At 43.5% G+C, this 15,280-nt stretch overlaps 1 protein-coding gene across 6 annotated transcripts in view; it reads left to right on the forward strand.

Annotated features, from left to right (window-relative positions):
* kcnab2a (potassium voltage-gated channel subfamily A regulatory beta subunit 2a) overlaps nucleotides 1-15,280 on the forward strand; it is a 131,220-nt gene that overhangs the window by 50,295 nt on the left and 65,645 nt on the right. The window contains exon 3 of one of the 6 annotated variants that reach the window (XM_070445027.1): nucleotides 11,053-11,127. The exons of the other annotated variants lie outside the window; for them this stretch is intronic. The gene's annotated coding sequence lies outside the window, so the exon portion shown is untranslated. The remainder of the gene's footprint in view (nucleotides 1-11,052; nucleotides 11,128-15,280) is intronic. 6 annotated transcript variants of the gene reach the window in all.

Genomic DNA, 15,280 nt, shown 5'->3' on the forward strand with positions numbered 1-15,280 from the left:
CATGTGGTCATTGGGCCAAAATACAGTCAAACAGAAGCACTGGTCATATCATTGGCTAACTCAAGGACGCTAACGGAGTCGGTGCAGCCAGCTGTTTCCTCATGCATCGCCGCCGACAGAAACAACATTACTCTCCGGTAAGAAGAGGGCGCGGGGGGTATTGCCTTATGATTAACGAGAAGTGGTGTATCATCCCTAACAACACCACAAGAACTCAAGTCGTTCTTGTTCACCTGATCTAGAACTCCTCACAATCAAATGTCGACCCGCATTATCTACCAAGGGAATTCTCGTTCAATCATAATCACAGCCGTATACATTCCCCCCAAAGCGACACATCGAGGCCTGAACTGAACTTTATCTTCCGCACTCTTTGTAAACTGAAACCACACACCCCTGAGCTGCATTTCATTCGTAGCTGGGGATTTTAACAAGTCTAATCCTAAAACAAAACTCCCTAAATTCATATCAGCATAATCGATCTTGTGCCTACCAGGCTGGAAAAACATTATGACCATGTTATACCAATTTCCGCCGACGCTCGTATAAGGCCCTCCCCCGCCCCCCTGTACAAAAAAGCTGACCACGACTCCATTTTGTTTGATTCCAGCCTACAACACAAAAACTCAACACAAGCTCCCGCCCGCTCAGGTCTGTTCAAACGCTGTCCACCACATCTGAACTCCACGCTTCAGACTGCTTCGATCACTGCGGATTTGGAATATGTTCCGCCATCGCGTCAACAACAATATTGAGCAATATGCTGATTACGTGTGAGCGATTTCATTAGAACAGTGCATTGACGAGTGTCGTACCCACAGCAACATACCAAAATTACATTCCAACCAGAAACCGTGTGCACGCCGCAGCCATTCCGTCTGAAACTGAACAAGGCGCAACCACTGCTTCTAACCAGGCAAGGGACCGTGAAGCATGACCGAAATACAAACAAGTGTAGCCTATTCTCTCCGCAAGCGCCAATTCAAACAGGCTAAGTCATCCAGTGAGACAAAAATCGAGTCGGAAATCTCAACACTCAACACAAGAGGTATGTGGCAGGGTTTCTACAGCTCAATCACGCGATACAAAAAGAAAAACCAGCCCGTCGAGGACCCAGGATGTCTTGCTCCAACAGGGCTAAACAACTTTCTTGCCCCGCCTTTGAGGACAATACAGGTTGCCACTGACACGGCCCCTACCAAAACCTGCGGGCTCTCCTTCACTGCAGCCGAGGTGAGTAAAACATTTTAAAACGTTGTTAAACCCTGCCAAGGCTGCAGCCCAACGGCATTCCCCAGCCGCCGTCCTCAGGCAGCATGCGCACGACCAGCTGAGCTGTGTGTTCTACGGACATATTCAACTCATCCTTATCCCAGTCATTGCTTCCCACATGCTTTCACCAGAGGGCCACCATTTGTTCCTGTTCCCAAGAAAGCTAAGGGTCTAACCTGAGCCTAAACGACTACCGCCCCTAGCACTCCACTTCCGTCATCATGAAGTGCTTTGAGAGACTAGTCAAGACCATATCACCTCCACCCTCACCGGACACCCTAGACCCACTCCAATTTGCTTACCGACCCAATTAGGTCCACAGACGACGCAATCGCAACCACACTCGCACACTGCCCTAACCATCTGGACAAGAGAATACACCAATGTGAGAATGCTGTTCATCGATTACAGCTCAGCATTTAACACCATTGTACCCTCCAAACTCGTCATCAAGCTCGAGACCCTGGTCTCGACCCCGCCTGTGCAATGGGTCCCTGACTTCCTGACGGCGCCGCCCCAGTGGTGAGGGTAGGTAACAACCATCTCCCACCCCGCTGATCCTTCAACACTGGCCCCACAAGGGTTGCGTTCTGAGCCCTCCTCCGTTACTCCCTGTTCCACCCACGACTGCGTGGCCATGCACGCCTCCAACTCAATCATCAAGTTTGCGGATGACACCTACAGTGTAGGCTTGATCACCAAACAACGACACGAGACGGCCTACAGGAGGAGATGAGCCCTCGCGAGTGTGGTGTCGAGAAAATAACCTTCATACTCAACGTCAACAAAACAAAGGAGATGATTGTGGACTTCAGAAACAGCAGAGAGGCAGCACCCCCCTATCCACATCCACGGGTCAGTAGTGGAGAAGGTTGGAAAGCTCAAGGTAATCCTTCCGGTGTACACATCACGGACAAACTGAATGTTCGGCACCCCCACACAGACAGCAGTGTCGAAGAAGGCGCGAGCACGCGGCCTTCAACCTCAGGAGGCTGAAGAAAATTCGGCCTTGTCACCTAAAACACCTCACAAACTTCTACAATCACAATCGAGAGCATCCTGTCCAACTCTCTCTCCTTTTTTCCTATAATAACTACAACCTAAAACTTCTTACCTGGGAATATTGAAGACTCATGTTAAAAGGAACCACCAGCTTTCATATGTTCTCATGTTCTGAGCAAGGAACTTAAACGTTATCTTTCTTACATGGCACATATTGCACTTTTACTTTCTTCCAACACTTTGTTTTTGTATTATTTAAACCGAATTGATTTTATTGATGTATTATATTAAGTTAAAATAAGTGTTCATTCAGTATTGTTGTAATTGTCATTATTACAAATAAATCGGCATCGGCTTTTTTGGTCCTCCAATAATCGGTATCGGCGTTGAAAAATCATAATCYMTCGACCTCTATTCCGTATGCATCAAGAATGGTCCACCACCCAAAAGACATCCAGTCAACTTGACACAATTGTGGGAAGCATTGGAGTCAACATGGGCTAGCATCCCTGTGGAATGCTTTCTCTTTATTCAACCCTTTGTTTATCAACAAGAGGAATGGATTTGATAGCGAATAGACAAGTGGTTAAATATGTAATTACTGAAGTACTGTGCATTCCGAAATACTTTTTCCACATTTTGTTACAGTACAGCCTTATTCTAAAATTGATGAGTAAAGCGTMTATTTAATCCATCTACACACAATACCCCATAATGACAAAGCGAAACAGGTTTGTAGAAATGTTTGCAAATTTATATTTTAAAAAATAAAATAAAAAATCCCTTGTTTACGTAAGTATTCAGACACTTTGCTATGAGACTCAAAATTGAGATCAGGTGCGTCCTGTTTCCATTGATCCTCGATGTTTCTACAACTTGATTGGAGTCCATGTGGTAAATTCAGTTGATTGGACATCATTTGGAAAGGTACACACATGTCTATATAAGGTCCCACAGTTGACAGTGCATGTCAGAGTAAAAACCAGGCCAGGAGGTCGAAGCAATTGTCCGTATAGCTCCGAGACAGGATTTGGTTGAGGCACAGATCTGGGGAAGGGTACCAAAACAATTCTGCAGTATTGAAGGTCACCAAGAACACCTTGGTCCCATCATTCTTGAATGGAAGAAGTTTGAAACAACCAAGACTCTTTCTAGAGCTGCCTGCCCTGCCAAACTGAGCAATCGGGGTAGAAGGGCATTGGATGGGGAGGTGAACAACAACCCGATGGTCACTGACAGAGCTCCAGACTTCCTCTGTGCAGATGGGAGAACCTTCCAGAAGGACAACCATCTCTGCAGCACTCCACCAATCAGGCCTTTATGGTAGAATGGCCAGATGGAAGCAACTCCTCAGTAAAAGGCACATGATGGCCGTCTTGGAGTTTGCATAAAGGACTCAGACCATGAGAAACAAGTTTCTCTGCTCTGATGAAACCAAAATTGAACRTTTTGGCCTGAATGCCAAGCGGCACGTCATGAGGAAACCTGGAACCTGAAACATGGAACAACAGTGCTGTGGGGATGTTTTTCAGCGGCAGGGACTGGGAGAAAGGTGAACTGAGCAAAGTACAGAGTTCCTTGATGATAACCTGTTCCAGAACACTCAGGTCCTCAGACTGGGGCGAAGGTTCACCTTCCAACAGGACAACGACTCTAAGCACACAGCCAAGAAACGCCGGAGTGGCTTCGCGGACAAAGTCTCTGAATGTCCTTGAGTGGCCCAGCCAGAGCCCGGACTTTAACCCGATCGAACATCTCTGGAGAGACCTGAAAATAGCTGTGCAGCGATGCTCCCCATCCARCCTGACAGAGCTTGAGATGTTCTGCAGAGAAGAATGGGAGAAACTCCCCAAATACAGGTGTTCCAAGCTTGTAGAGTCATACCCAATAAGGCTCAATGCTGTAATCGCTGCCAAAGGTGCTTCAACCAATTACTGAGTCTGAATACTTATGTGATATTTCAGTTTTTAAAAATAAATTAGCAAAAATGTCAACTTGAATTGTGTGTAGATTGAGGGGGGGAAACGATTCAATTATAAAATGGGTGTTCGGAAATTCAATCTGGAGTGCCAGAGTGCGCTCAGTTGTCAGATTGTTCTTTCGTGAATTCAGAGCGCTTCGCTCTCGGCGCTTTCAGAGCACACACTGGACGCTCTGGCCGAGTAGGGTTTATCCGAGCGTTCTGACCACACAACTGGCTAACGGTGGTTAGCTTGCTAGCTACATCCAGAAACAAATGAGAACACCTCACACTGACCATTTTACTCACCCTAGCAGAGCTGGTTAGGTGGTTTAATTACACTTTTTTTGCCCACGTTTACGGACACTGGCCATATTCAATGGGTGTTGAACGTTCGTAAATTCCTCCGTTATTCTGCGCTCTGGCACACTCAGACGAGAGCTCTGAAATCCAAGTAGATAGCCAGAGTGAATTTCCGAACGCACCCTTGATGACTGTTAGCTTGAATAACACAAAGCAGTCTGTAAAAAGAAACAAACTTATTTTCAGTGGGTGTGTCACAGGTCTCAAATGTTTCATATAAAAAGTTATAAATTGCCTCGTAGTCCTAGTCTATGGTTGACACAAAAGCCTGACATGTACAGGCCTAAGCTTACTTGGATTTTGAGTGGTGGAGAAGAGAAAGTTGTCCAGTGCAGAGGGCTAGACATAAGGGGATGGGGTAAAGGAGCCATCCCTGGTAGAATAGATTTGGTGCTAGTCAGTCTGACTGTCTTCCCTCTCCTGTTAGGATGAGACTGAGGCACTGTGAGTGTCTGTGTCAAGAATATATCATGATAATGGACGTGCTAACTATCCGCACTTTCTTGTATTTGTATTTATTATGGATCCCGATTAGCTGCTGCCAAGACAACAGCTGTTCTTCCTGGGGTCCAACAAAATTAAGGCAGTTATACATTTTTGAAAACATTTACAACAGATTTCACAACATATTAAGTGTGTGCCCTCAGGCCCCTACTCTACTACCTCGTACAGTATCTTCCAACACAAAATCTATGTGTTTGTATGCATGTGTCTATGCCTATGTTTGTTGCTTCACAGTCCCTGCTGTTGTCTGTATTTGTATCTGTTTTTTAAATCTAATTTTACTGCTTGCATGAGTTACTTGATGTGGAATAGATTTCTATGTAGTACTGTGCGCCTCCCATAGTCTGTTCTGGACTTGGATGGTGAAGAAACTACTGGTGGCATGTCTTGTGGGGTATTTTTTACCTTTATTTAACCAGGTTGGCTAGTTGAGAACAAGTTCTCATTTGCAACTGCGACCTGGCCAAGATAAAGCATAGAAATTCAACACATACAACACAGTTACACATGGAATAAACAAAACAGTCAATAACAGTAGAACAAAAGAAAACAAAAAGTCTATATACAGTGAGTGCAAATGAGGTAAGATAAGGGAGTTAAGGCAATAAATAGGCCATAGTGGCGAAGTAATTACAATATAGCAATTAAAACACTGGAATGGTAGATGTGCAGAAGATGAATGTGCAAGTAGAGATACTGGGGTGCAAAGGAGCAAGATAAATCATTAAATAGAGTATGGGGATGAGGTAACAGCCCATCTATGTGCAGTGATCTGTGAGCTGCTCTGACAGCTGGTGCTTAAAGCTAGTAATGTAGATATGAGTCTCCAGCTTCAGAGATTTTTGCAGTTCGTTCCAGTCATTGGCAGCAGAGAACTGGAAGGAAAGACGACCAAAGGAGGAATTGGCTTTGGGGGTGACCAGTGAGATATACCTGCTGGAGCATGTGCTATGAGTGGGTGCTGCTATGGTGACCAGTGAGCTGAGAAGGTGGGGCTTTACCTAGCAGAGACTTGTAGATAAACTGTAGCCAGTGGGTTTGGCGACGAGTATGAAGCAAAGGCCAACCAACGAGGGCGTACAGGTCGCAATGGTAGGTATTGTATGGGGCTTTGGTGACAAAAGAGATGGCACTGTGATAGACTGCATCCAGTTTGTTGAGTAGAGTGTTGGAGGCAATTTTATAGATGACATCACCGAAGTCGAGGATCGGTAGGATGGTCAGTTTTACGAGGGTATGTTTGGCAGAATGAGTGAAGGATGCTTTGTTGCGATATAGGAAGCCAATTCTAGATTTAATTTTGGATTGGAGATGCTTAWTGTGAGTCTGGAAGGAGAGTTTACAGTCTAACCAGACACCTAGGTATTTGTAGTTCTCCACGTATTCTAAGTCAGAGCCGTCCAGAGTAGTGATGCTGGACGGGCAAACAGGTGCGGGCAATGATCGGTTCAATAGCATGCATTTAGTTTTAATTGCGTTTAAGAGCAGTTGGAGGCCACGGAAGGAGAGTTGTATGGGGGGGGGGGGGCAGGAAAAGGGGCTGAGCTGGACCCAAGGAAAGAAAAAGAATCCAAAAACACCCCTAAGCTAGACTAGCCTACTTCACCAACAGCTAACTAACCAACCAAAAATACAGGGGGTGGTCCGCCCAGTTCTAACTAGTGTATTTAACAAAGTATTCCTACGGGTAAAGTATGCCCATGGGTGACTTATCTTGGTACCCCCTTTTCCCACCGTCAAACAAACACCATAACAAAACCAATACTCACAGGTGGGGACAAATTGACATGTAGTTGCAAACCAAACAAGAGATCTATAGACAGATGGCATTGACAGAGAGATTGAGCTCCAGAGAAAACAACTGACAGGGTTTTTAAACCAAGGGAAAGGGAATGTGATTGGGTAGMAGAAAAGGAGCAGGTGTCTTCTGATTAGCGACTGATTGATGACTGATTGGGGAATGATGATGGTCACCTGTGAGTAGGGGAGAAGGAGAGAAAAGAAATACACACAGGATACACACAGAATACCTGTATCTGTAACACTTAGCTTTCCTAACTGCCTGTGTATATTTGTTCCTAACTTCCCTGAAAAGTTGCATATCACAGGGGCTGTTCGATGCTAATGCAGAACGCCACAGGATGTTTTTGTGCTGGTCAATGGCAGACAGGTCTGGAGTGAACCAAGGACTATATCTATTCCTAGTTCAAAATGTTTTGAATGGGGCATGCTTATTTAAGATGGTGAGGAAGGCACTTTTAAAGAATAGCCAGGCATCATCTACTGACGGGATGGTCAATGTCATTCCAGGATACCCCGGCCAGGTCGATTAGAAAGGCCTGCTCACAGAAGTGTTTTAGGGAGCGTTTGACAGTGATGCGGGGTGGTCGTTTGGTCGCAGACCCATTACGGATGCAGGCAATGAGGCAGTGATCACTGAGATCTTGATTGAAAACAGCAGAGGTGTATTTGGACGGCGAGTTAGTTAGGATGACATCTATGAGGGTGCCCGTGTTTACGGATTTGGAGTTGTACCTGGTAGGTTCATTGATAATCTGTGTGAGATTGAGGGCATCAAGCTTGGATTGTAGGATGGCCGGGGTGTTAAGCATGTCCCAGTTTAGGTCACCTAGTAGCACGAGCTCAGAAGATAGATGGGGGGCAATCAATTCACATATGGTATCGAGGGCACAACTGGGGGCAGAGGGAGGTCTATAGCAAGCGGCAACAGTGAGAGACTTGTTTCTGGAAAGGTGAATTTTTAGAAGTAGAAGCTCAAATTGTTTTGGTACAGACTTGGATAGCCTGCAGAGTTCTGTATTACTATCTTTGCAGTAGATTGCAACACCGCCCCCTTTGGCAGTTCTATCTTGGCGGAAAATTTTATAGTTAGCGATGGAGATTTCAGTGGTTTTTTGGTGGTTTTCCTAAGCCAGGATTCAGATACGGCTAAGACATCCGGGTTGGCAGAGTGTGTTAAAGCAGTGAGTAAGACAAACTTAAGGAGTAGGCTTCTAATGTTAACATGCATGAAACCAAGGATGCATGGGTGTCTGAGCTGTGTGCTGGTAGTTCAACCGACAGCTTGATGCATTCAACATGTCATTGACTTCATCAATACTTGTATTTGTAAGCGGTAATCTCTCCTCCACTTTGAGCCAGGAGAGATTGACATGAATATTATTCATGTTAGCGCTCTGTGTACATCCAAGGGCTAGCCGTGCTGCCCTGTTCTTTGTGGAGACTGAACAGTAGTCCAGGTGCGACGAAACTCGGGCCTGTCCTACCTGCCTTTTTGATAGTGCTGTTAAGAATGCAGAATAGCGCTTTATTATTGACAGACTTCTCCCTATCCTAGCTACTGTTGTATCAATATGTTTTGACCTTGACCATTTACAATCCAGGGTTACTCCAAGCAGTTTAGTCTCCTCAACTTGCTCAATTACCACATTTATTCATTACAAGATTTAGTTTAGGGTTTAGTGAATGATTTGTCCCAAATACAATGCTTTTAGTTTTTGAAATATTTAGGACTAACTTATTCCTTGCCACCCATTCTGAAACTAACTGGAGCGCAATAAGTGTTGCGGTCATTTCAGTCGCTGTGGTAGCTGACGTGTACAGTGTTGAGTCATCGCATATATAGACACACTGGCTTTACCCAGAGCAAGTGGCATGTTGTTAGTAAAGATTGAAAAAAGTAAGGGGCGTAGACAGCTGCCCTGGGGAATTCCTGATTCTACCTGGATTTTGTCGGAGAGGCTTCCATCAAAGAACACTCTCTGTTATGTTAGACAGGTAACTCTTTACCCACAATATAGCAGGGGGTGTAAGGCCATAACACAAGTTTTTCAAGCAACCGACTATAATCGATAATGTCAAAAGCCGCACTGAAGTCAAAAAGATTGTGGGSGCTGTTTTGTTAATCATCAATTTCTCTCAGCCAATCGTCAGTCATTTGTGTATGTGCTGTGCTTGTTGAATGTCCTTCCTTATAAGCGTGCTGAAAGTCTTATCAGTTTGTTTTACTGTAAAATAGCATTGTATCTACTCAAACACCATTTTTRCCAAAAGTTTACGAAGGGTTGTCAACAGGCTGATTGGTCGGCTATTTGAGCCAGTAAAGGGGGCTTTACTATCTTTAGGTAGGGGAATAACTTTTGCTTCCCTCCAGGCCTGAGGGCACATACTTGCTTGTAGGCTTAAATTGAAGATATGGCAAATAGGAGTGGCAATATCGTCTGCTATTATCCTCCAGTAATTTTCCATCCAAGTTATGACATGTAGGCCTATATTTGCTGCAGTATAGTCTATGCTACAGTTATATAAAGACCGAATGCGCGTCTAATTTACCCATCTCCATCTGGCTTCCGGGGCTCGCCTTGTTTTTTAATTGTTAAGGTTATACTTTTTTTTAAATTGCATTAAAAACAGTCTGACTCAAATATAATTGCTTTAAATCCGTCCACGCGTGAGCYCTCTCTCGCAGTCTTTACTTTCTCCAACTCCATTCAAATTGCATCCAAAATTGATCATCCTGTTCTAAATTGTTACATAGCCGCATGTGTGTGTGTATGTCATAGCCTACCGCTTTCTAATTTATAATGGGTTATGCATGATAAGCTTCTAATTTATAGCCTCTGTCTCCTGCGCAATATGCAAGCAGCTGTGCTCCGCAAGCAGCTTTTGGAGTCCCATGCAGGAAAAAGCTAGACAAGAATAGCTCTGAACATTATTTTTTTTCGTCTTTCGTAAAGGCGATTCACCTTCCAGAATTGAATGTTCTCTTCTGCTTTATCATAGTTTGAATGATGTGTGTAATTCCAGTCCGTATAATACAATGCAGTACAGTAATACAGTTCACACTCAAAAAGATTAGCCTGCATGAGCTAGTTTCATTTATTTACTCGAGCATATAGCTAGCTACATCTGTGGGCTTTTTATGTTTTTCTGTCGTACGTAATGTGCAGTAGCCTATATTGATTGGATAATGGCACAATCATTTGGGCCTTTTTGGGCTTTTGTTCATTAAATGTTAATGTAGGGATCATAAAATGTATTTAATATGTGGCTCATCATGCTCCGGTAGCATCAGGTTTGAATTTTCATGCTAATCAAAGCTTTAATCAAAACCAGACACTGAATATGCTCTATAATGCTTTTGAATGAACCGGGTTACCTGAGAGAAGTGATTTATTCTCAGGATGGAACATTTGTAAAATACTGGGAAAATATCCAGCCCTACTAGGGATATGGTTAGTACATAGTTAAAATGTTAGTCTATAGAACATCTACAGATGGACTATCKAAATAGTGTTACTGTGGGAATTACTGAATTGGCCTGTTTTTCAACTGTATTTTTCATTAATTTCATGTTTCTTGGTTGATATGACAATGATTGGCAAGTATGCCTATTTGTAAAAGGTGAATTCTCAAATTTGAGTATGTCGCCACCTAATGGATGTAGTTGTTACAGCCTCGCAGACTGGATGCTCTCGAGGCTTATGTCTCAGCAAACGTAGGAGGTCTGAGCATGATATTGATCTCTTAATAATCCTTTTTTTACTAAATGCAGATGCATATCATGGGTAGTGAATAGGCCTAACCAGAGTGCGACTTACACTCTGACTTTCGGGGATCTTTGTATTTTTTGTAATGGTCCTAATAATGACGTAATTTAAACATTTATTACATTTTAATGTGGCATGAACACAACCAGTCATGATATTTTAATCTGATTTCTCAAACAAATCACTTTAAGTAACTGTTCTTCCACTCTAAAATAATTCCACCATTCAAACTGCATGTATAGACTACTAGATCCATTTGATGAATAGAAATAGACATCTGCTGCAAAACACAAAAAATGTGAGTAATGACATTCAGCGATTGCCATTGATTAGGCCTATATTAATTGACGTGTCTTGCTGACAAATTGACCTTTTTTGTAGCCTGAAAACTCGGGACACCTGCGATGGGGCTGAAACTGTCGCGGGAAAAACAGGATGGTCACCCTAACACACAAGGTACGTTTATGAGACTAAGCTACAGTGTGTATTCCCATGAACTTCAAATAGACCTACCAGAAGCCTGGGATGTAGTGTTTTWAAAAAAAATAGGTGCATGGGTAAACTGATTGCCGGTCACTGTGAAAAAAGTTAAGCTCCCTATACTTTAAGTGCGTTTTTTTTTAAATATATTTTTTAAGGTGGGTAAATCACATTTACCCTTCACTAGGCCTAACCACTGCTGGTAGGCTACCCTCTCAGCCAAGGGAATTTTAAACACATGAACACACACAGAATAGGTAGCCTACATTCAATATAATACATGAGTTGAATCAGAGTTGAATTTTACACCCTAGTTCATGAGTTGGCCATAATTCAATAGTTAATGCTTGTAGTCTACACAGATTGTGTCATGTTGCCAATATTTTTCTTTATTTGTAATGGGAGTTGTTGACCACTAGGTGGAAGAGATGTTCCACCTCAGATTTGGTGTACTGTATTCTATCCTGCACCCTCTGCAGTACTTAGGGCTGTCATCTCATTTCAGGGATAATGGTTTGTAAGTAGCCATCTGTGATAATGGCTTACTGCAGAGTGCGAATTATACCGTGACATAGTAAAAACACAACCATATCAAACAATTCACTTAAAGGCTACCAAATAATTCCAGTATCCAGCTGTGCACCCGCCATTTTGACGAATGGAAAGAGAGCTGTTAGAAAACACAGTGTAACGACATTAGGTCATTGTCGTTAAGTCTACAGTCATGGCCAAAAGTTTTCAGAATGACACAAATATTAATTTCAACAAAGTTTGCTGCTTCAGTGTCTTTAGATATTTTTGTCAGATGTTACTATGGAATACTGAAGTATAATTACAAGCATTTCATACGTGTCAAAGGCTTTTATTGACAATTACATGAAGTTGATGCAAAGAGTCAATATTTGCAGTGTTGACCCTTCTTTTTCAAGACCTCGCCCAATCTGCCATGGCATGCTGTCAATTACCTTCTGGGCCACATCCTGACTGATGGCAGCCCATTCTTGCATAATAATGCTTGGAGTTTGTCAGAATTTGTGGGTTTTGTTTGTCTACCTGCCTCTTGAGGATTGACCACAAGTTCTCAATGGGATTAAGGTCTGGGGGGATTTCCTGGCCATGGACCCAAAATATTGATGTTTTGTTCCCGAGCCACTTAGTTACACTTTTGCCTTATGGCAAGGTGCTCCATCATGCTGGAAAAGGCATTGTTCGTCACCAAACTGTTCCTGGATGGTAGGATAAGTTGCTCTCGGAGGATGGTTGGTACCATTCTTTATTCATGGCTCTGTTCTTAGGCAAAATTGTGATGGAGCCACTCCCTTGGCTGAGAAGCAACCCCACACATGAATGGTCTCAGGATGCTTTACTGTTGGCATGACACAGGACTGATGGTAGCGCTCACCTTGTCTTCTCCGGACAAGCTTTCTCCCGATGCCCCAAACAATCGGAAAGAGGAATCATCAGAGAAAATGACTTTACCCCAGTCCTCAGCAGTCCAATCCCTGACCTTTTGCAGAATATCAGTCGTCCCTGATGTTTTTCCTGGAAAGAAGTGGCTTCTTTTGCCCCTTCTGACACCAGGCCATCCTCCAAAAGTCTTCGCCTCACTATGCTGCAGATGCACTCACACCTGCCTGCTGCCATTCCTGAGCAAGCTCTGTACTGGTGGTGCCCCGATCCCGCAGCTGAATCAACTTTAGGAGACGGTCCTGGCGCTTGCTGACTTTCTTGGCACCCTGAAGCCTTCTTCACAGCAATTGAACCGCTCTCCTTGAAGTTCTTGATGATTCGATAAATGGTTGAAATAGGTGCAATCTTATTGGCAGCTACAGTGGGGAGAACAAGTATTTGAAACACTGCCGATTTTGCAGGTTTCCTACTCACAAAGCATGTAGAGGTCTGTAATTTGTATCATAGGTATACTTCAACTGTGAGAGACGGAATCTAAAACAAAAATCCAGAAAATCACATGTGATGATTTTTAAGTAATTCATTTGCATTTATTTGCATGACATAAGTATTTGATCACCTACCAACCAGTAAGAATTCCGGCTCTCACAGACCTGTTAGTTTTTCTTAAGAAGCCCTCCTGTTTCTCAGTCATTACCTGTATTAACTGCACCTGTTTGAACTCGTTACCTTGATAAAAGACACCTGTCCACATACTCAATCAAACAGACTCCAACCTCTCCACAATGGCCAAAACCAGAGAGCTGTGTAAGGACATCAGGGATAAATTGTAGACCGCACAAGGCTGGGATGGGCTACAGGACAATAGGCAAGCAGCTTGGTGAGAGGCAAGTGGAATACCCATCCACACCCATTTTCAATGCCCTGGCTGAGGGAAGGAGGTTCTCACCCAAGATTTGATGTACATGGCCCCGTCCATCGTTTCTTTGATCGTGAAGTTTTCCTGTCCCCTAAGCAGAAAAACACCCCCAAAGCATAATGTTTCCACCTCCATGTTTGACGGTGGGGATGTTTCTTGGTCATAGGCAGCATTCCTCCTCCTCCAAACACGCGCAGTTGAGTTGATGCTAAAGAGCTCCATTTTGGTCTCATCTGACCACAACACTTTCACCCAGTTGTCCTCTGAATCATTCAGATGTTCATGGCAAACTTCAGACGGGCATATATATGTGCTTTCTTGAGCAGGGGACCTTCCGGCGCTGCAGGATTTCAGTCCTTCACCGCGTAGTGTGTTACCAATTGTTTCTTTGGTGACTAGGTCCCACTGCCTTGAATCATTGACAAGATCCTCCCGTGTAGTTCTGGGCTGATTCCTCACCGTTATCATGATCATTGCAACTCCACGAGGTGAGATCTTGCATGGAGCCCCAGGCCAAGGGAATTGACAGTTATTTTGTGTTTCTCCATTTGCGAATAATCGCACAACTGTTTTCACCTTTTCACCAAGCTGCTTGCGATGGTCTTGTAGCCCATTCCAGCCTTGTGTAGGTCTATAATCTTGTCCCTGACATCATTGGAGAGCTCTTTGGTCTTCCATGGTGGAGAGTTTGAATCTGATTGATTGCTTCTGTGGACAGGTGTCTTTATACAGGTAACAAACTGAGATTAGGAGCACTCCCTTTAAGAGTGTGCTCCTAATCTCAGCTCATTACCTGTATAAATGACACCTGGGAGCCAGAAATCTTTCTGATTGAGAGGGTCAAATACTTATTTCCCTCATTAAAATGCAAATCAATTTATAAAAATTTTACATGTTTTCTGGATTTTTTTGTCTGTCTCCACGTTCAAATATAACCTACCATTAAAATTATAGACTGATAATTTCTTTGTCAGTGGGCAAACGTACAAAATCAGCAGGGATCAAATACTTTTTTCCCTCACTGTAGGTCTAAAAGGCCTAAAATGGCCACATTCATCATGATTTCTCAAATGGTTTGTGATACAATGTAAAACACATGTAATATCATTCCTCCCTATAGACTGTGTTGGTTGTTTAGCAACAAAACCGACTCGTGCACAACTATGGGGCAAAACAGACTGTTGGCTTAGATGTGTGACAGCAATTAACTATATTTTGTCTGCAAATGTTTATTGAAAACAAATACATTTGCACAATAGCACTTGTCTCTCAAATATATCGTTACAGTTGTTGATTATCTGCTAGCAAGTGTGTTTTGCCATATTTGCAAAGACATGACATGAGTCAAAACACCTACGATTCCCCAGATTGCAGTTTCATTCATTGTTGCTAGCTATCTGACCATTCAGAATCATAACACATTCCTTCTGCCTCATCGATGTGTGCGCTTCAATTTCGTGACGTTATCAGCCAGTCTAAGTTTTTTCAGGCCATGCTGGTGTGGAATCAGCTTTTCCTTTGTCTCCCTCTCAACCCCCCCCCCCCACCCCCACCCCCCCAGCACCTCTATGTCAACGCTTGAGTGATCCATAAGAGCCCCCTTTTTTTCTGCTCTACTTGCCCCTTTTGCCCATGTATTATTAAGGTCTCCCACCCCTCCAGGGAGAATACAATGGATCCAGTCTAGCAGAAGCCGCTTCTCCAGGCCTTGCGTAACTTGACAAATGTTTTAAAATAAAAAATCCACAAAGCAGCGCCCACTCCTCCTACCTCTCGTATTGTGTGGGCCCAAACTCATCC

This window comes from Salvelinus sp. IW2-2015, linkage group LG1 (assembly GCF_002910315.2).
Source record: "Salvelinus sp. IW2-2015 linkage group LG1, ASM291031v2, whole genome shotgun sequence".
NCBI classification, from domain to species: Eukaryota; Metazoa; Chordata; class Actinopteri; order Salmoniformes; family Salmonidae; genus Salvelinus; species Salvelinus sp. IW2-2015.